The sequence below is a fragment of the Mus musculus genome, chromosome 13, assembly GCF_000001635.26.
Source record: "Mus musculus strain C57BL/6J chromosome 13, GRCm38.p6 C57BL/6J".
Taxonomy (NCBI): Eukaryota; Metazoa; Chordata; class Mammalia; order Rodentia; family Muridae; genus Mus; species Mus musculus.
Window position 1 is genome coordinate 97,299,952 of NC_000079.6, and position 22,564 is coordinate 97,322,515.

Below are 22,564 nucleotides of genomic sequence, written 5' to 3' on the forward strand. Positions count from 1 at the left end.
TGTCCTTGACATGGAGTTCTGAGGCTGGAGCTAGCCTGAGTACAGACACTCACCACACTGATTACAACTTTGACTCGGTAGCTAGAATATGGCTGCCCCTCTAGTGTTTGAGTTGGGTTGAGGTAAAGTTCAATGTGCAGCTATCAGTGGTCACACAGTTTGTCAGTGGGGAGGAGTGTTAGGCAGGCGGTGAGTTTGTCCCCGTGTGCTTTGTCTCCTAACCACTTCTTAATTCTGTTTCTTCAAGACTGGTTCTTTTGACCAGATGTCCACAGCCACCATGATTTACCTTCTCAGGAAGTTTGCTGGCACACATCTCCTAGGAATGGAGAGGAGTTTGGACCAGATGACCTGTACAATCCTTTCTGACCTGGGCATTTTGTTGAGGCTATGGCAGAAGTCTGAATTCCGGCGGCAGCCTTGATGCTGGCCTGTTCAGCTGGGTAGAGTTAATCAGTAAACGGTTGCTAAGACAATATTTGAGAGGTGGAGACTAGTGAGTAAGGTGGAGGTGGGGCAGAAGAAAGTGCTCTTTGAGAACAGCAGTTAGAAGGAGCATAAAGGAAGCCCGATGGTGCTCCACAAAACCCAGATGGTGCTCCACAAAGTTCACATGGTGCTCCACTTTCCCCTGCCCCTGCCTTGCCCCCCCCAGCCCCCCTACCCCCGTTCTCCCAGAGCTCTTCACATTCACATACCAAAGTCACCTGGAAAACACGTTCTAGACTTAGACCACAACAGACCTCTGACTATACAGGTTCACAGTTTCACTTGCGGGTTTTAACACAGTGTGTGATTGTTTTATAGCAACCAAGGGGATTTTAATCTACTCCTTAGATTTGAGACCTTTGTCTCACACATTCTGGGGAAACGGTCCACAGGAGCCAGTTTCACACTAGCACGGTGAGTGTGTGCTTCCTAAGAATGCAATGGATGAGCAGCCCGAGAGTAGAACTTTCTGAGTACTCACTTAAGCCTTCGCTGTGGACAGAGGGCAGCTGGGGCGCCAGGATCTCAATAAAAGACCCTGAGAGAGGGATAGATCAGATCAGACTTGGCTGTGGCGCTTCTCCAAACTCTTGGGCCCCCAAACCCATTGCTCCTCGAACTTAGGTCTTCCACTGTTGGTGTCCAAAAAGAACCAATCAAGTACAGAAGATGAACTGACAGACCTTCCTAGGAGTACAGGAGGAAGAGGTGGGCCTAGCTTCGCATTTTCCGTTACGGAGTAAATGCTTTGTCTCCAGCCCTGATTTCCACCTTTGATTCAGGACCCACAGATATACTTGTGTCCCATATAAAGGTAGGCACTTAGTTTTCCAAATTTCACTCACGCTTTCTGTTGGATAGTTTTTTTTTGAAAGAGAGAGAGAGATAGAAAGAGAGGGGCCTGTTGCGTGTAATACCTTCATGTTAGCCCCCCATACTAAAATTCATTAGTTTGTCCACATTTCTGTCAGAGAGGCTTTTTCGGGATCATTCATACAAGAACATGTAAATGGACCCCAAAAGACAGAGGATGGCAGAGCAGGCCATTTGGCTTGGGACCTCATACTCAAGAGTGGGCCTCAAAAGTTGGTCTTTAGCAGGAAACTTGCTATATCCATACACTCACACACTTACACACAAAGCATATACACATACACGCTCACACAACACTCACATAAATACCACATAAACATACCACACACCATATACCTGCACACGCACACAACATACATACACACATATACACCTCACACATACCACACACAAACACACAACACTCACTAAACACCACACAAACACACACATGCTCACAGTCACACACACCATACATACTCAAACACACCACACACATACAACACATACACTCACACAACACTCACATAAACACCACATACATATACACACACACACACATACACACCACACATACACACGCACACTCACCATGAAGGTAAGCTAAACTATTTGTAACAGAAAGTAGTTCTTTTGTTCTTAAGAAAATCACTTGCTGTCCTCAGAAGGTCAGATGTTAAAGAATTCTTACATCAGATGCTAACAAGGGGCTAGAATCGCCAAGAAGCTGAAAATCAGTATCAGAACTCAGAATGGAAAACCTGGGCAAGCATTTCTTCTTCTTCATGGAATCTGTTTGAATAGATATTATGCTGATTTTACTTCTGCTTTCGAGAGTTGGGAGATCTGACAAACACGTAGAAGGTTCCTGTAAGCAAAAAATCCTGTTTTCTTGTGTTTACTACGTGTGGGTTCACCCTCTACCCGTGGATTAGGAGAAAAAAAAAAGATTTTAAAGAAGTAATTGTCTAGTAGTGGCTTTTGCTTTCATTGATGATGATGATGGTGGTGGTGGTGGTGGTGGTGGTGGTGGCGATCTGAGGGTGTAATGCATGCTAAACCAGCTCTCTACTCCTGAGCTGAATCCAGCCCAGAGTATTATATTTTATGAATGATAATAGATCATGGTTACTATTTACCTAGGCACTGTATTAATTACTTCATATTCATCTAACTAGTAGCTGTTCCAGATCTGTAATGGGCGCTGTTGTGGAAGATTGTGGGGCCTCCAGGTGATGCAGTCTAGGTCAGGGAAGTGAGTCACTGAGAATTATTCCAGAGGTGTGCTATTTCTCTCTGCTCCCAGGTTGGCTATGAAGTGAGTTGTTCTCACCCCATATCTACACAGCAAGGATGTTCTGCCCAAGTACAAGGCTTAAGCAATAAAGGACATCAGGAGCCTTAATAAATTTTTTTTTCTTTAGACGCTATTTCTGTCAGGTATTTTGTCACAGCAATGAAAGAATTAGTAGAAGCACACCACGTAAAAGGCGTCATGAGTGACCTGACTTACAGGTGCAGGACTGGGGTGGCAAGAAACTGAGCACTTGCCTCAGGGTGAGGACATGATCGTGAGCTGCACAGATAACCACAGGTATCTGCTGATGCTCTTAGTGATTTTCTAGGTCATGATAATTTTTATGAAATCAAATTCAGGAGTGAGAATGAGGTCCAGAGTCCTACAAGCAAAGGTCAGGAATGGGGTTAAGATGATGGCTGACTCCTTTCATCTTAACTAGATTGTTTAGGTAATGTGTGTGGGAAACCCTAGATTAACTGAAATAGATTATTTGAAATAGTCGATAGAGAGACCCTCCTGTAACTTTAACTTTTCCAAAGCCTACTTTTAATGACTCTTCTTAATTGCTTTAATCCCCTTTCTAGCCCATCGCCAACCAGTGGTAGTAGAAAAGAAAGGATACAGGGGAAGTGGACCTGCTTAGAAATGGTTCATTAGAGAAAGTTCTATCTGCATTGTCAGGAAATCAACAGTTCAGTTCAGAGGCATCAGCAGCGGCAGCTCAATCCACTCACAAACACTTCACAGATTCACCAACAAACACGAATCAGCAGCAGCGGCACTACCTAGCAGAGACAGCCAGGCCTCAGTCCCAGCTCAAGTCAGCAGGAGGGAACAGGAGGGACACCAGGAGAAGTTCTGGGCTGTGCCTCTCTCAGCAAAGCAAAGATCAGCGACCTACAAGTGCATTGCACAGTTCCCTCTGTAAGCAATTCTAGCTCAGCCTCTGATACTGTCCGTCGAGTCCTTGTTATACTCCCTCCAAAACACCACTTGTCTTCCATGAGTCTTGCCTCAGCATGTCTGTCTGTCTCAGCTGGCATCACTCTGCCAATCAGCCCGAGTTGCTGGAAGTGGCAAGAAGCTGCAGCACACTCCTAGATGTTTTTGGTGTGTTTCTCTCTATGGAGCCCCAACAAATGGAGCTCAGCTATGCTGTGTAAGGCAGACCAAGGCATGCGTGTCGTTTGTTAGTGAAGAATCCCTCATCACGTGTCCTTTCACAGACTTGCTTTAGCAGAACATCCTTTCTCCTGTATCTGCTTCAGTGTAATATTCCTTCACAAGTCTGCTTTAGTCTTTCACCTGTGCTCACTTCAATGAAACATTCCTCCACGTCTTTTTGCCCCAGCAAAACACCATCCAACACAACTGACTTTCCAAGCCATTAAGTTTCCACTTCACCCACACCAATGCACTACGATTCTCTCCCCCTCCAGCTACACAAACTAACGGACCCAGGACACAATTTATATAAATCCCAAGCAGAGAGAAAGCTAGAGTGGTTGACCGGGTAAGCAAACTGCTTTCTAATCTATCTAATAAACTGAGGCCTGAGCAAATATGGACTCCCTGTGTAGCCTCCCTCTTACCCATAACCCAAGTAAACACAGTTCCGATGTTGATTTTGCCCTCCAGGCTGAGGGCTGTCCTAAAGCTCCCCAAGTCCTATGCCTAAAGGGGTTGTCCCGATGGCATGGGACAGATGCTTTTCTGGGATCCCAAGACCTAGGGTTGGTTCCTGGCCAGGATATTTTCTTAGAGTTGGAAACACCCATCCTCTTCTCCCTCACTTTGGCTCCCACATCTTTGCCCTAAGCCTGCATCACTCTCAGGCTGCTCTGTGGCACTGAGCCATTGTGAGAGTCTAGCCCAGCTTTCCTGTTTGCCATTGGTCTTCCATCTTCTGAGGTTAGTCCAGTGGAACATGACAGTATACGACAGCAAAATAACCAAGCCAGTTTCTCATACAGCAGAAATTTCCAAAAGTCAAAGAGACTGCTTTACTTGAAGTAATTTTAAGAAGGCTTTTGAGTTTGAGAAAAATTGTCTTTCCTGGTAGTGGGATTGAACCCTGTGCATGTGTGTCGAGTTTTCTATCATAAGATACAACTCCAATTATAAAGGCCATTTTTTGACTCCAGACTTTTAAACATATTTTATTTGGAGATAGGATTGCCTGATGTCGCCAAAGCAACATCCCATCCTCTTTGCCTGGACTCCCAGCTAGCTGGGATTGTAGGCGAGTGCCACCACAATTGTCTAGTTGAAGTTTTGAATTTGAGGTATCTGGTTTTCTATCCCAAGTCAGGCAGGGAGGGCAGTATCGCCATCTTCATCTCACGGCAACCTAAGAGGCTGTAGCCTTGCTAAAGTTTAGAACTAGTTGGATGTAGATGGAAACTCAAATTTCATCTTCATCCATATTAACTACCCCTGCTTCCCAAGGCTCAGGTAACATTGTGTATGTGGGGTGGGATGTAAGGGCCAGAGAACAGGGAGAGGAGTCTCGTGAGATGCTGTTTTCTGAACCTGACACAGCCCTTGCACTCACGAATTCACGTCAGCTGCATTTATCTGCACGAGACCGGCACAAAATCAATCCGACGACGCCAGTCGGCATTCCAACCGTCAGCATTCATTAGACTTAGTAGGTCAGAATTCAAAAAGAGGAAGGACATTAAGAGTGGAGAGACATGTTGGGAGCCAGGGAGTTAAGCTGGGGTAGATATGATCAAGATACCATTTTTATGTGTATGAAATTGTCAAGTAACAAACACAAAGCAACATATTAAAAAAAATTCCTATTTCCTGTCACCAGATCCTGTGTGCGTCCTGTAAGAGTCGTGTTTAAGTGCGTCATCATAAAGTTCTCTTTCTTAGTTATTTTTTAAAGTCCTTCAAATCCCATAGATGTTCTACTACAGTTTGCAGTGTTGCAGAGTACTCAGATAGCAGGTGGCAAGACAGCCTTAGGTTGGCCACACTGTCTGCCATGCCCTGTGGCTCCCTGCTGATCCTGACCAGGGAAGTGGAGGGCGGGACTCATCCCTCACTTAAAGTTCTCAAAAAGACTAAAGCCAGAGCCTCAATGATGGAAATGAATTATGTGATTGCATTATACCAGTCACTCAAAGGCTACTAATTACAGTCATCTCCTTCCTTTGTAATCTTCCTAGCCTCATGGTATTTCCTGACTCTCACATACTTGGCGTGATTATAACTATCAGCTGGGATGGTGACTAATTCCTTCAAGCTATTCTGTCTGCCTGTTGTTCTTATTTGTGACGGGGAACTATCTCTTTGTAAAGCTTACCCCAAAAGACAATTATTATTATTATTACTTTTATAGGTGTAGCTTAACGCAGTGCTGGGACATGGTTAATGCCCTATAAATGGTGGTTATAACAATTAAAAATCTAGGTCTGCTCAACACCTGCTGAGCAGGTAATTTTTGAAGCACTGTAAGTTACATCATAACTTGGGAAATCTCTGAAAGGTTTTCAAAAGTGGCCACATCCGAAACTCAGAAAGGTATCTAGCAGATGAACTACTTTGCTCTTAGTGACTTCTTGTATTTGCCTTTATTATTATATTATATTATTATTATTATTTTGGTTTTTAGAGACAGGGTTTCTCTGTGTAGCCTTGGCTGTCCTGGAACTTACTCTGTAGACCAGGCTAGCCTCGAACTCGCCTGCCTCTGCCTCCCAAGTGCTGGGATTAAAGGCGTGCACCACCATGCCTGGCTTATTATTATTACCGTTATCATCATTGTCATCATCACCACCACCACCATCATCATCATAAAGACAGACTGCCATCCTAAATTTACATACATTTCATAAGCAGCCATAATTTGGGGTTGTTATTAATGTGCTATACTCAATGAGGTGGAAGAGCTTTTAGTAGGTTTTCAGGCATCATCTTGTATTGATCCAGCCCTTCCTGAAGGATATCCAAGCCGGCACCTGTTTGTTCCTGCCCTACTTAATTACAGAGATCAAAGAGCTGTCAAAGGTCCTGATCTGTCAGGACCAAAGGACTGAAAATTAAATACCAAATTCTTATGAGCAGGTGAGGCATAGAGTGAGCCTTGGGTGCCCACTGAACTGCAGCCTTCCTGACTCCCACTTTGAACATTTAGTTTCTGATATCAACTCTGTTCCTCTCATTTTAAAGCTACTTGGAGACTTCTGTTGCTCTGCTCTCTAGTTAATTTGCGCCCAGAAGGGGACTGGGTATCTACCCTTAAACATTCATTGTGAGGGTCTGTGCATTTGTGCTTGGGTGTACATGTGATATGTGAGTGTGGGTGCCTGCGTGCCACAGGGGTTTTGGGTTTTGAACTCTGGTTGTCAGTCTTGAGTGACAGGCACTTTTACCCTGTGAGCCACCTTGCTGGACCTCGACAGCTGGATTTTAGGGACGAGGGCTGAGCGCAAGGAGCTCAAGCTTGTCAGTCTTAGATGATCACCGGATGCTGGGATCAGAAACAAAGCTGGCACGGCAACATCTCCACAAATGGACAAACCTCTGCTGGTCTAAATCCCAAGCAATTGGTTTCTAACAATTACAACAAGCTTAAGTGTAAACCACAAGCCAACACAGTTAAAAACAATTTTGGTCTCTTTCCCAAGTGAGCCCTTTTTTTTTTTAAAATCACTATCCCTTTTATGAATTTGATCCTAATGACTCCTCATCCAGTTACCTCATCACAGGTAGACGCAGGAGCATGTTTGTAGCTGTCTGCAATCATCCAAACTAATTTAGGACACAAGTGAGTGTATTTGCTCTCATAAACCATAGATTATATCCTTTGAACCGTAAGTTCAAGGTGAAAGCCAATACAACAATTATAAACGTGAACTATCATGATCACATGGAGTTTTTGTTTGTAGCTACAATTTTCAATGGCGGGACTGAGCAGGAGCTGTGTTCATTCCTGTAAGAGGCCAACAACACACAGGTACTTTTTTTTAAAAGAGAAAAACTAGCAATATAATGTTCCTTTTCTATTTTTTTAAATATATATTTTACTTTTTCAGTATTGCACCATTAAACTATTTCCCCAATCCTATATTCTTACCTTATATTCACAGGTAAGATCACATGCTTGCAGTTTAATAAATAAAAAATGTCACTGTCTGTCTTTTTGGTCATGATTTATTAGGCTTAATTCATGATTATTCCTAAAAACAATTTTGCCCTATGGAGAAGACAGTGTTAATTTACTTAAGGTGTACGCTGTGGACGCCATACTGAGTCTGAGCTTCCCCCAGTGCTTGAACACAGTGATGTAAACCACAGGCCAAGAACCTTCTCCAGTATAGGGAAAGGTCTTCTCCATAGCTAGGCTCATGGTCAACACACTGAGGTCGGCTAGCTTTCTGTCACTATAACAAAATACTCAAGATAACTAGGTTATAAAGATAAAAGTTTAATTTTGTCTCACAGTTTTGGAGCTTCCAGTCTGATTGCCTTGGTCTTGTGGTAAGGTAGTGCATCATCGAGGGAGGTGGGGGGAACACACAAAGAAGCGAAATTGCTCATTTTGTGGGCAAGAAGCAAGTTTAAGAAAAAAGAGGGAAAGGCGTGGGGTGTAAGAGTACATGCCCAGTAATCTAAAGATCATAAGGTCCCAGTTCTCAAATGTTCTATTAACTACAAAGAGTCTTTCCTTGGGGACCAAGGTAGTAGCTGTAGCCGTGGGGTTTTGGAAGACATTCCACATCCAAACTAAAACACCTCCTCAGTAGAAGACTAACAAGGGACAAAACAATACATGCACACCCTCATTTTAAGTTGCACAAAAGATTTCAAAGAATGAAGACCAAAGTGACAGGGAAAACCCTTGTGAAGACCAAAGTGACAGGGAAAACCCTTGTCTCCTTGTGAAGCCTGATGGAGAATTGGGCAGCTGAGCAGGCATGTAATTGGGTGAGAAGCATAGGGTGTAATGTGATTGGGTGAGAAGCATAGGGTGTCGTGTGATTGGGTGAGAAGCATAGGGTGTCATGTGATTGGGTGAGAAGCATAGGCTGTAATGTGATTGGGTGAGAAGCATAGGGTGCCATGTGATTGGGTGAGAAGTGTAGGGTGTAATGTGATTGGATGAGAAGCATAGGGTGTCATGTGATTGGGTGAGAAGCATAGGCTGTAATGTGATTGGGTGAGAAGAATAGGACGTAAGTGGGGATTAGTGCAACCTGCTTGTCTAGGCTCTTTCCTGCATCTTCATAGACAAAGATTTTTTTTTAATTTTTTTTTTTCGGGAAACAAGACGCACATCTTCCAAATGAAGTTCTCTTGACCTACTTTTGGGAAGAAGAGGGCTCTCGGCTGGCTGTGGTCTCCGTGTCTTTCTGCTGCTCTACTTCTCTAAGCTGGTGATGGACTCTTATCCCTCTGGAGCCAAAAGCTTAAGTCCGTTTTTCCTTCTGTAAGTTGCCTTGGTCATGGTGTTTTATCCCAGGAATAAAGAAGTTAACGATCCAGTCTCTCACTGGCTAGGCTTACACTGATTAGTCTGGGTTGACTGAGAGCCCAAGGTCCACTTGTCTCTACCTTCTCAGGGCCTAGACCACAAAGGCGAGCTACAAGGCCTGGCTTTTGACAGGGACAAACTCAGGTTTTCATGCTGGTAGGGCAAACACTTTCCCCACAGAGCCATCTCCCCATACCTAGACTAGAATTTTTTGATACTGGAAACAATCAATGACTGTATTTTCCTGTCAGGAGGTGTTGGGATGGAACAAAACCCCCATGTAGCATTTGGATCCTCAAAGGTTGATTGAATGCTTCTATCAGTGTAATAATAGTTCCAAACCTGGCTTCAATGCTTTCTTTTATTTGATATTCTTCCTTTAGTTCAGGCTGACCTGGAACTCACTTATGTAGCCTACCCAGGCTGGCTTCAAACACTTGGCACTTCTCCTGTCTCAGTCTCAGGAGTGCTGAAGACATAGATGCAAGCCACAACACCTGGTGCTTGCTTTGAAGCTAATGTCTAGACAAACAACATGAAGAGAAAAGGAAGCGTGCTCTAAATTTATGTTTGAAATCCCGTCTTCCTATTTGAGATGTTCTTAGAGTGCTCTCTGCAGTAAAGAGCTGCCTCCTTCCGTTGCTCCTCTCAAATCCTAGTCAATAGACAGTCTCAAGCCCTAACAGGCAAGCTCTGCCCCATCCAGGCCAGGTGCTCCAGCCCTCTCTACTCCTTGTTTCCTGTCCCTTTCAGTGTGAATCATACAGGGTCAGAGACCCTGAGCAGAGACCACTTACAGATTTTTTTTTCTTTTAAAGAGATGTGTCTAGTTCTGGGGCCAGACTGGCCTTGAACAGTGACTCTCTTGTTTCACCCCCCCCACAAAGCTCAAGTGGCAGCTATGTGTCACCCTGTCTACCTAAAATCCCACGTCTTTGTCTCCTGTAGGAGAAAGGGATGACATGAACACTCACTGCTGACCTATGTCTTCTTTTCACTTTAAGAAGCAGCTGTGGAGATTGGACCTTCATGACTTTTGTATCTTTAAAGCAATGTTGACTTCGTCCCCTTCAGTAGTTCTAGTGGACCAGGGAAGAACCTTTAATCTGGACAAGTAGAACTTGAACAGAAACCATCAAAAGCCAAGGGAAGCTAGGCTGGAGCATAGCAGACCAAGATGCCCAAAGGAGTCCCCGTGATTCAGGTCTGAGCCTGGACTCATTCCCACTCAATGGCACCTCCGAGGCTTGTGCACAGTAGTTCTCTGGGCCCAGGTCAGCCATTGGTGGTCACCTGTCCATGACCAATGGCCCCTTTGTTCCATGGTGAAGGGCTGACTGCTGAGCTGTGTCCAATGTCCTTTCCATGCCGAATACAAGCTCAGGTATTGCACTGAGACTCGGGGAAGAAGTTTAGGAGGGGAAAGGACATTTTAAAATGTGTGATTACTCTTGGCTATTGCTTTTTTTTTTTTTTTTTTTTTTTTGTGCCTCAGGGGACCAGAAAAACAAGTCCAACCAGTGTCAAACCCCAAGCGGTATGTGATTCTGTGTGTTCCTGTGGCAGGCTGGGTGTAATGAACTGCCAAGAACAGGCTATATTTGCAGGTGGCAGGCTCCCAAGGAAGGCCTCCTGATTACCCTGTGTCGGCCTCTTAACATGCCTAAGAAATATGTGACTGCCCCTTCCGCTCGGCTAATCTTCCCTGAAGGGTGTCCAGTGTTGAATCTGGAGACAGTTAGGTTAATTTTAGTGACTGTTGGCTTTCTGATCTGTGAACTCCCCGCCCCCCACGCCACCCTTTTTCTCTAATTTCATGGTCCAGTTTCCTAGTTCGCTTCCTCTTGTCTGTCTACTCTGTCAAACACAGTCTCAGATGACTGGCATTCTGTCTTCATCAAAGCTAAAGAGGGTTTTATGTTCACTGTGTTTTCTGGTTAAAAGTCACTGGGGTAAAGTGCCCCCCACCTCCACCACCAGTGGAATAGCTAGACACACAGTGTTTTCTTACTTGGAGACCAGGAAGAAACTGAACTGTGGGGGGCCCTCAAAGGTTTCAGGATAGGCATCATTAAAGGAATATAAATTTAGGATATAAAATCCAAGATGAATGGATACAAATTGTATGTTCTTTCTGACAGTGAGAATGCTTAGAAGCTTGCCTCAATAAAACTCCAATAAAATGCAGAGTATTTTCTAGCCATCCCCACTTTTATTTTCTCTGGAATCAGTGACCTGTAAGCTCCCTCATGACCCCTGGGTTGGAGGGACCCAAGGGCTGCAGGGGGGTGGTTCTTCTTCTCCCAAGAGGCTCTCCTGGGCCAATAAGCCTTTATTTCTGACCTTTTTTCACTGGCTCTAGTGGGCCATGAAAACCTAAATGCGGTGGCTTTCAGATGCCTGGGAAGCTGCAAGGCCTCCTGAATCAAATCCTGTAGGGGAGTTTTACTCCCAGATCTTCAGGTCATTGATCCCGAAATAACAGCCTCGAGTCATCTGTGGGAGTCGTTTCTCTTGAGAAGGAGAGGCAGCTGAATAGGATGCAGGGTGATGTCACTAGACAAGCTTTCTCTCAGGACAGGAAGCTCTCACTTCCAGTGTCTGGGAGACTTGAAAAAGGATCACCAATAGGCATGCAGATGATTATCTTGGTGGGAAAGTCTGAAAGACTAATCAATCAAATAAGTTACTAATTACCCAGAGGCTAACTGAAGCCTCCCTCTCCCCCTCCCCCTTTCCCCCTCCCCCTCTCCCCCTCCCCCTCTCCCCCCTCCCCCTCTCCCCCTCCCTCTCTCCCCCTCTCCCCCATCCCCCTCCCCCCCTCTCTGCATGCATATGGAGGTGCCTTAGGTTTCATTGCTGTGAAGGGACAACATGACCAAGGCCACTCTTATAAAGGACAACATTTAATTGGGGCTGGCTTACAGGTTAGAGGTTCAGTCCGTTATCATCCTGGCGGAAGCATGACAGCATCCAGGCAGACATGGTGCTAGAGGAGCTGAGAGTTCTACATCTTGATTTGCAGGCAGCAGAAGGAGATTATTTTTAATAGGCAGCCAGGACCACTCCCACAGTGACACACTTCATCCAACAAGGCCACACCTCCTAATAGTGCCTTTCCTTGTGGGCCAAGCATTCAAACATATGAGTCTATGGGGGAACCACAGGAGGTCAGAGGTCAGCCTCGAGCATCATTCCTCAGGAGCATCTGACTTGGTTTTCTGAGAAAGTCACTCAGTGGCCCGGAGCTCCTCAGGTAGGCCAAGCTGGCTCTGTTTCCAGTGCTGGGGTCCAAAGCATGCACTGATACCCCTGGCTTTTTATGTGGCTCCTGAGGTTGAGACTCAGGTCCTCCCACTTGGGTGGCAAGCACTTTATAGACTGAGTAATCTTACTGGGATTTTGGTCCCAGGATCTTATGGGCAATACATGGGTTTTAAACCAGAGAGCAGACAGTGCCCATTCTCTGGTGTCCTTCTGACTCCCCACGTGTTTCCATCTGACATGATCTGCATGGCAACACGGCATGACAGTGGCATGTGTGACAGCGGCTTGCCAGAAATACCGGCATGCAGAATAAGACTAATCGAAAATCCCTGAGCGCTCAGCCCACAGTGGGACGATTGGTCTGTCCGCCCCTAAGTGAGTCTGAAGGCCCACAGTAAGCAGGGAGTGGTTTCTGTAAGATTTGTCTAAATAAGAAAATTAAGTAGTCTTTTCTAATTAGGAAACTGATCTTTTACTTAAGCAATTCCCAGTGCCTAGCCTGGGAGTCAGCCAATACCTGGATTCTAGCCTTGACTCTGACAGTGTTTAGCTATACGGCCTTAAATGTGGACTTGGTACCTCCTCTTGCTGCGTTCCTGTGATGGTAGTGATGTCACTTGCCAGCTTATTCTGCAGGGTGATTGTAACAACCACAGAAGACGTTAAAATGTTTAGATGCAATAGCAACAATATGCCCATTGCATCATTTTTTTTTTTTTTTTAGATGAGGTCTTCCTTTGTGGCCAAGAGTGGCTTCTCACTCAGGCAATCCTGCCTTAACCTGAGCGCTGGGATTGTAGGCATGCCTCACCAGGGTTGGCTCTATTCCAACTTTCTTGTCTGCTGCCCTGTGTAAGTGTGCAACGGGCCCTCACAGCTCTGTTCTTTGGGGTGAGGGAAAGGGGCGATGAGGTGGAAAAGCTTCTGTGTGTGTCCCTTCAGCATCAGCAAGAACTTGCTACAGAATGCCTTCTTACCGTTTGAGGAGCTCCCTCAGCCAAGACGTCTGTCAGATCACAGCTTGGATGGCTGAAAAGCAAACTGATCGCTATAACCTTTGTAATCTCACAGTTATCTCTGCTTCCCGAAGCTTGGCTCACACTTCCGTTGTGTGCCCCATGACAGGATATTGAACACAACGTTATGAGCTCGTGACAATCTTATGGGAGTCGTTCTCTCTCCCTGTTGCTCCCTCACTAGCCCACTGTGGAAGGTGACATAAGAGAACTGGAAAATTAACTGTTAAAGAGACCGCTGTTTGGGGTGGGCAATGATTTGCGCTAATTCACTTTGCCTGCCCCGTAGGTAGGTTCATATTTAGTAGTAGTTTGTGACCCTCAAACAGGTGATGAGTTATTAATTTGACCAGACAGCTACACCTGATTTCATTAAAACATGCAGTCTGCTGACTCACTGAAATTTCTGCCTTCCAGGCTTTTCCCTGTAAGTATAACAGTCTCTTCGTTGTTGAAGTGGCTGGTAAACGTTAAGAGGATTCTATTGCTATCAATGACTTTGTTGCTAGATACATTATTACTCTCATCTAATTAGGAAGATACATTGGTATGAGACTTTCTAGTCATTCCTTTAAAAAAAAACCCCACATTTAAATAGACCATAATACATGCTGTATTCTCCTTTAAAAATAGTCAAATAATACAGGAAAAAAACTGCTTCTGCCAACCCCTCCTTGTCTCCCTGTTTCCTACTTTTGTGTCTGTGAATATATAGGTATTTATATATTGCCTTAGTTAGAGTTTTACTGCTGTGAACGGACACCATGTCCAAGGCAAGGCTTATAAGAACAACATTTAATCAGGGCTGCTTATGGGTTCAGAGGTTCAGTCCAGTACCGTCAAGGTGGGAAGCATGGCAGCATCCAGGCAGGCATGGTGCTGGAGAAGGAGCTGAGAGTTCTACATCTTCATCTGAAGGCAGCTAGCAGAATACTGCCTTCCAAGCAGCTAGGACTAGGGTATTAAAGCCCATGCCACACCTACTCCAACAAGGCCACTCCTCCCAACAATGCGCTTTCTAGGCCAAGCATATTACAAACCATATATTTTTGTCTGGCATACATGGGTATCTACTTTAACTTAAGTGTGGTTGTATTTGCTTCCTTTTTTTCCTTTTAATTGTGTTCCCCTTAAAGCTATTTTGGGGGCCCTCCCAAGTTGTTCTATAAGAATATACATAGTATTTTAAACTACTAGATAGTATTCTAAAATGTAGGCATATAATACTTTAACCAGATGGTCACATACATTCTAAATTCGCAAGCAGAAGTTTTGGGCAGAAATGTTTGAAGATTTCTATGTCTTAGATGTAAATTTATTGTTTTAACTAATAAACAAGAGCATAAAAATTGTACATTTTATGAAGTGCTGTGTGATGGATAATTTTATTTTATGGGGCCAAGGGAAAGGCAGTAATAGGTTGCATGTTGGCCAAGGTGTATTTCTTTTGTTTGTGATAAAGGCAGATTCTGGTTTCTGTTTCTGTTCTCATAATGGTTTCCTCCTGAGGCTCCTTCAAGGCTGTATCTATAGTCCTCTGATGCCGAGGAATATGCCATTACTCAAAGTAACCCTATTCCAGGAGCATGCGGGGGAGAGTGTTGGACACTAAACACTAAACACGGCAAACAACACACAGAAGTCCCCAGATGAAGAGTTTCTTTCTGTGACATGACTGTGGGCCAGATGAAGGCTTCATTCTCCTGTTTGGAGTTGGCAGAGGCTGATGACCAGACAATGGATGGAGGTTCACCTCAGAGGGCAGTTGTCTATGACTCTACACCATGGGTTCAATAACCAGGTCTCCTGGCACCAGCCTTGGTAGGGCAGGGTGTCATAGGCCTCTCCTCCAAAACAGGGTACACCCTTTCTCTCCTTTCCATATGACTAAATTATTGTGCCATAGATGAGGAGATTTTTGATCTTGTAGGGGATCAGTGAGATTTACCTTTTCAAAAGGAGGAATTACTGCCTAAGAGGGAAATCCAAAGCAAGCCAGAAAGTGTCTAAGATGGAAACAGCAAAGCTGAGTCAGACACAGCAAACACAGTAACTGCAATTGCTCAGATGCATTGAATACATGCGATAGGTCAGGCTCTGCGTAAGGCAAAGCCACTTATACTCATAGAAGCTATTTAGCTAGATCCGGGTCAGACGGTTGGCATGTTGTGGGCTTGGCTTGCTTCTAGAGCGTGGCCTCTCAGTCCTACCCATAGTGATGGTTCCCCAACCTTGGCTTTGCTTGTTCTGAGAGACAATTTCCCCCTACGTGGACTGTAGCCCCAAGCGCTTGTCTCTTCGGATCATGATGATCATGGTGGATATTTGAAGGTCTCTAGATAGTCAATATAACAGAAGGAAAGCCAGCTCTGGTCTACATGTTAGGCAAATTCTTTAGAGGAGAAAGAGGATTTCCTAAGCTGTAATATCTTGATTTTAAAAAATCCCTCAAGTTATACGCTCCTGACAAGAACGCTTTTCACCAAAAAAGTTTCTGCGGATTTCATTTTTTTCTGCTGGAGAAAAGGCGGCTCCATGGTGTGAACTTGCACTGATCTCAGCCATCATGTCCACCACTGAATCATTCTGCCCGCTGTTGAAACCAGAGCACGGAGAGAAAGAAGAATGTTTTCTTCATTGTCTGAGACATGGAGCAACAGTAGCCAAAGAACAAATACCTTCCAGATCTTGAGAAAAGAACTGACTGTCTCTAGGCCTGGGGACTTCTCTGTTTCTGTGGGGACAATGGGTCACTCTTGTTTGGTAGACTAGACTTGGGGAGGGACTCTGTACATGGACCAGTGGGTGCTCCAGTATAATCTTTATTTCTCTTTCTTTCTACATTATGTACTATGTCTTTTTATCTCTAATAGGTACATAATCTTACATATTGCTCAACTCCCTTAGGTCTCTGGCTAGCCTTGGAACATCTGGTCATCACGTAAAAACATGTTTCTGCAGAGTTCGTTCTCATGAGTGCTATATTCAGATGTGCAGGCTGGAAGGGACTGATGGCCTCAGGCCACCGTATGGGCCACAACATCCCCTGTTCATTTGTAAAGCTTACTCCTCTACCGTTTTCCTGCCAGAGTGGATACAAATCAAAGTGTCAGCTTCTTGACTGAACTAACATTTTCCCCTCTTCTGTGAAGAGAGATTTTCAGCCGCATTTGCTTTGTGCTCCCTGCTGGTGGCATCACAGTGTGCCCTCTGACACTGTGGAAAGCCATAGTAATTCCCCCACCCTGCACGGTCCCTTCTGGTGCTGCCCGTGTCTACGTCCAGGTCCGAGCAGAGGTGAAACACTTGGTAGCAAAGCCTGGGGCACACACTCTGGAACTGTGTGTGTGTGAAGCTGTGAACCCTGGGGAAAATGACACACATACACACACATACATACACATACATACACATATATATACACACACACATACATATACACATACACACACATACACATATACATACACACACACACATACACACATACATACACACATACACACATACATACACACATACACACATACACACATACATACATACACATACATACACACATACATACACACATACACACACATACATACACACATACACACACATAAACACACATACATACACACACATACATAACACACATACACACATACATACACACATACATATACACACATACACATACACACACATAAACACACACACACACATATATACACACATACATACACACATACACACATACATAACACACATACATACACACATATATACACACATACATACACATACATACATACATACATACACACATACACACACATAAACACACACATACACACACATATATACACACACATACATACACACACATAAATACACACACATAAATACACACACCACACCTCATGGAGGTATGCATGTACACAAATGTACAAGTGTGTGTACACACGTGCCTACCTGCACACACTCTCTAAAGAAGACTCAAAGGCACTTGTGTGCAGTCCTTGTTAAACAAAGCCACTTCTGTTTCCTTTCATATATGAGCCTGCTTCTTTTAGGCGCAGAGGACATAAACAGGGTGGGATTTAATGTCTCTGTGGTGCTATCAAATGAGAGAGCTTTCAAACAGATGCCGTGCTTATACGACTTTTATAAAAGAAACCAAGCAACTGAACAAAGGTTTGAGGAAGTGTGTCTCTGTGTGTGTTTGTGTGTTTGTTTGCTTATTGTTCAGAATGGGAAAGTGACTGGCTGGCCTAAATCAATTCTTTCTCCCTACCCCATTTATCACAAGTTTATGATAGGTCTGAAAAGACCCCTTTAATCTCTTAGCTGATCCTTTCTTTGTGATTCCTTTCAAGCCTTAACAATTTCCCATTAAGTCATCCTCAGATAAATGAAGGTGAATACGGAGTCTCCAGGGCTGAGCTGAGTGGGAGGGGGAGGGGAGACGACTGGAGATGCCTAGTGCAAGCTGCAGACTAACCTGAGGGCTCACTGTCTCCCCAGCAAGGCACAGTGATTTACAACCCCAGTCCTGCTCCTCAGAGTGTGTATCCCCAAGACATGAAGAATGGAAGGGATGAAAACACCATTTGTTCCTGACTTTACTGATGTATAGGTTTTTAAGGAGGTTCTCCCGCCAGGACAGGTCACCCTTGACAGATGACTTTGCTACCGGCTTTGATTTCAGCTTCCCACCAGGGCGTGCCAAGCGAAATCCATTAAGGTTTAAATTGTCCTATAATTTCTGCTTGCTTCCGGTGACTCTAACACATATATCCAGTCAACAAGTAAGTCACGCCCGAGGCTTGTCACTACACACTATGAAAATGAAAAAAAACAGAGATGCATTTTTTTTTCAAGCTGACACCTGAGTCTTTCTTTGGTCAGGGAGAACTTGGCCAGGTGATGTTCGTTTTTTCTTGATAAATCAGAGTCTTGTGAGAGTGTTCCAAGGGATGGGAGGTGGCCGCAAAGCTCCCTCTTGGCATTAATGTAGACAAATGAACAGTGCTGACATTACCAAGGACTTTCCAGCTATCCCATCTCCTGCTGAGTGACTCAGTCATCACTGCCTGTACTGAAGGATCCACACCATGTGACCTCAGAAGTAGCCTTCTTGACTCAAAGGGAAGGATGAAGAAGGAGAAGAAGAAGAGAAAAACCACAGAAAACGGCCTTAGTTCTTTTCCTCTTGAAATCTCTGTATTAGTAAGTGGCAGGAAAGTATTTTCATGTCTGACAGAAGTGGGTGATCTTTCTCTGCCTCATCCCCCCCTTCTCTCTCATATATCCTAAGTTGACGGTGAACTCACTTTGTAGTTAAGAATGACCTTGGATTTCTGATCTTTCTGCTTCTACCTCCTAGGTGCTGGGATTACAGGCATGTCCCCACATCCATGGTCCCCACTAGAAAGGCAGAGACAGGAAGACTGCCCTCTCTTCCATCCTGCCTGGGTCACATTGTTCTGTCAGGCAGGGCTACATGGCAAGACTTTCTAAACCAAAGACAACACCAGAGGTTGAGAGATGGCTTAGCAATTGAGACTCTGTACTGCTCTCACTGAGAACCCGAGTTTGGTTTTCAGTCCCCACATCCAGCAGCTCACAACTGCCTGTAGCCTTACGTCCAGGGAATCTGAAGCCCTCTGGCCTCTGAGGGTAGTGTAGGCAAACTCACAAACTCATACTCAGGCACACATATGTACACATACTTTAAAAAAAAACAACTTTAAAAACAACAAACAAAAACTCCAAACAAACCCCGAACAGCAACAATAACAAAAAAGAAAAAAAAAAAAAGAAAAAGGTAGCCAAAGAACATATGCAATAATAGCACACACAAGATGGTTTCTTGGATCAGAGAAGAAGGTATCTGTGGCAGTCTGGCTTTGTAAATTAGGGTCCCTGGAAAAGTAGAAAATATTTGTGGAATTTGAAAACCTTTCATCATGGAAAATTTCAGACACACACACACACACACACACACACACACACACACACACACTTTAACCTCGTCCTTTCATTACCCACTCTATATCAGCACAAGGAGATAGTACTTTGAATAGTCTTTATCAGTCTCTCTCAAGTGGATTATCTTGCTGGACATATTAGACATAATTTTTTATCTGTAAATAGGTCAGTCAGTGTGTATCTGTGTAAAAGGCATGGTATTCCCCCCCCCCCACTCTCTCTCTCTCTCATCTACAGTATAACTACACCACCTAAAAATCCCACCATTTGTTCCTCAATGCTGTTAATACTTCATGCACTTTTTGGACAGACTGGTTGGGGAACTTTCAGGCTAGGGGAAGGGCAGGGAGGCACAGCAGGTCATTGGAGACCCTGTCCACACTGCTTCTGTCTGGTGTCCACAGGTATAATTAGGCCATGACCTTTGCAGACCCTCACACAGCAGCTAACTAATGCAAAGCCAAGGGGAGGGAAACATCCCAGACTTCCTGGCTTCGGGGAGTCTCCTTGGGTATGCTCCGTGCCCGCTCTTACTCTGGGTGGGCTAACCTGCACAGTCCCACATTATGGGCCAGCCTGCACTGCCTGCTTACAGCAGCTGTGGGCACCATTTGCCCGCCACATGGGTGGGATCCATGGCATTCTGAGAAAGTTTCAGATTGGATAGTAATTATGGAGTGGTGTTAGTCACAGAGGTTTGGGGGAGGATGCTAAGGTTTAGAGTGAAGGAGGGGACAGCGAGGACAAGGAGGCCTTTGTCCACCACTTGAACCACTTTAGCACAGCGTTCAGGGCAGATGGCCGAGATGGACCCCTGAGACGAGCTTCTTCACATTTTTTTTCAACTTTTCAGACAGAAGTTCCACAGTCCTACGCCTGGGGCTATCTGAAATATTGAACTAAATCCGTCAAAACCTTTTAGACCATTGTTTTAGGTTCATTTGTATTTTCTCCAAATTTGGGCCTAGCCACTACTATCAGTAATAATTGTGACAGGAAGTGACCTAGCATACATTTTCAGAGGTTTAATCCATTATCAGCATAGCAGGAAGCCTGGCAGGCTGCAGGCAGACATAGATAGAGCTGGAGAAGGAGCTGAGAGTTCTACATCCAGATCCATAGGCAGCAGGAAGAGAGCGAGAACCTCTGTGCTTGGCTCAAAGCCCACCCAACAGTGACACACTTTCTCCAATGAAGCTACATCCCCCCAACCCCCCACCCAGCAAGGCCACATCTCCTAATAGCACCACTCCCTGGTGACCAAGCATTCAAATCAGTGACCCTATGGGGGCCATTGTTATTCAAGTCTCCACAGAATCTCACTGTCTCTCTCTATAGGTGAAGCCTAGTGTCTGCTTAATTCAAGCCAACAAACGTAACCCCCCCAACAAACGTAACCTCTTCAAGCCCCGCACACCCCCCCCCCCGAATCCCCCCAAATCATCATCCCCCCCCCCCCCCCCCCCGCCAACCAAAGCACGACTTATCTTTACAGGATGTGTAACAATTTCCTCTGACTCATGAAGTCAGGATCAGGAAGCAGATAGCCTCACAAACCCGGAAAGCTAAAATATGCAAGACCCTCAAGGCCCTGCTCTGGGGTTGTAGAATCAGTTAACAATTGCTGCCTAGAAGAAACTCCCACTAGCAGGGACTCCTGGAGACTCTGACCCATCTGCTGAGCTACCTGCAGGTTGTGCAAGGAGTCCAAGAGTCCTCATGGGGCTGGGGTGGGCTGATTTTGAATCACCCAAGTTTCTCAAAGTAACCTATAAATGGATGGGTTTGCCATAGTGGACTTTGTGGGTTTGTTACTTGTCCGGTGAAATATCTTGTGTGAACAGACCTTTGTTCACATCTCCCCAGGTAAAGTTAATATAACAGGAACACGGCAACTCCTGGCAAGAATGAAAACTGTCCACAGATAATCCAATAACCCACTCTAATGCATCGTTCTTCTGGCTCCTCAGTATCACTGGAATAAGTCCAATTTCTCCATAGCCATTTGTTGGGAGCCATTAAGACAACACAATTGTCCTGATCTCTGAATTGGGCCTCCCCCCCCCCCCCGAGAAGAAAGGGGGGTCAAAAGCGGGCCACGACACACTGTTCCGAGAACAACCACAGGATGTTCCAGCCCTAAGTCAGTGCCAGATGTCCTGACCACACCCTGATACCACCAAGTTCCTGCTTCCCCATGTAACTGCCTAAAGAATGTGCAATTCTATTGCCCCACCCCTCCTGTGCAATTCTATTGCCCCACCCCTCCCACTGATAAGTACCTGTACTTCCCCTTTTGTTTGTGCAATTCTACTGCCCCATCCTTCCTGCTGAATGGCACTTCCCCTTTTGCTTGTGCATTTAAACCTTGGGCCTGGCTAATACATTGGAACCTTGATGCCACTCAGTACGTTTCCATGTTGTTATTCGCACAAGGTTCTCGTCTCTCTCTATCCCCCAATTTGGTTCTTAGGAGAAGGTCCCCTCGAGACCCTTGAATAACTGGACCTGCTGGACGGGTCGGCCATTATCTTCCAAACAACCATATGCCTTCTAGGTCCTTCCTCCCTCCCTCCCTCCCTCCCTCCCTCCCTCCCTCCCTCCCTCCCTCCCTCCCTCCCTCCCTCCCTCCTTCCTCTTTCTTTCTTTCTTTCTTTCTTTCTTTCTTTCTTTCTTTCTTTCTTTCTTTCTTTCTTTCTTTCTTTCTTTCTTTCTTTTTCGAGACAGGGTTTCTCTGTATAGCCCTGGCTGTCCTGGAACTCACTCTGTCGACCAGGCTGGCCTCAAACTCAGAAATCCACCTGCCTCTGCATCCCAAGTGCTGGGATTAAAGGTGTGCACCACCACTGCCCGGCTTCTAGATTCTTAAAACACATTCACTCTGTGAGGTGCCTGCGTTTCTCCTGCTTCTGTTGGGCACAGGATGGAAATGCTTCCTAGGTTAATGCTCAAGGCCTAATTTGTCTTAGGCTCCCATTTGTCAATTTCTAGCACAGATGACCGCCATTATCAGCCTTCCTTCGCAGGCTACTTTGGCTATAGTGCCACCATGTATAAGAACATCAGTCCTGACTTAACTACTTCCCACAATGCCTCAGCTTTCAGTTCATTCTTCACAGGCTGCTTTGGTTTGAATGTAAACTGTCACTGACAGGACAGTGTGTTTGAATACTT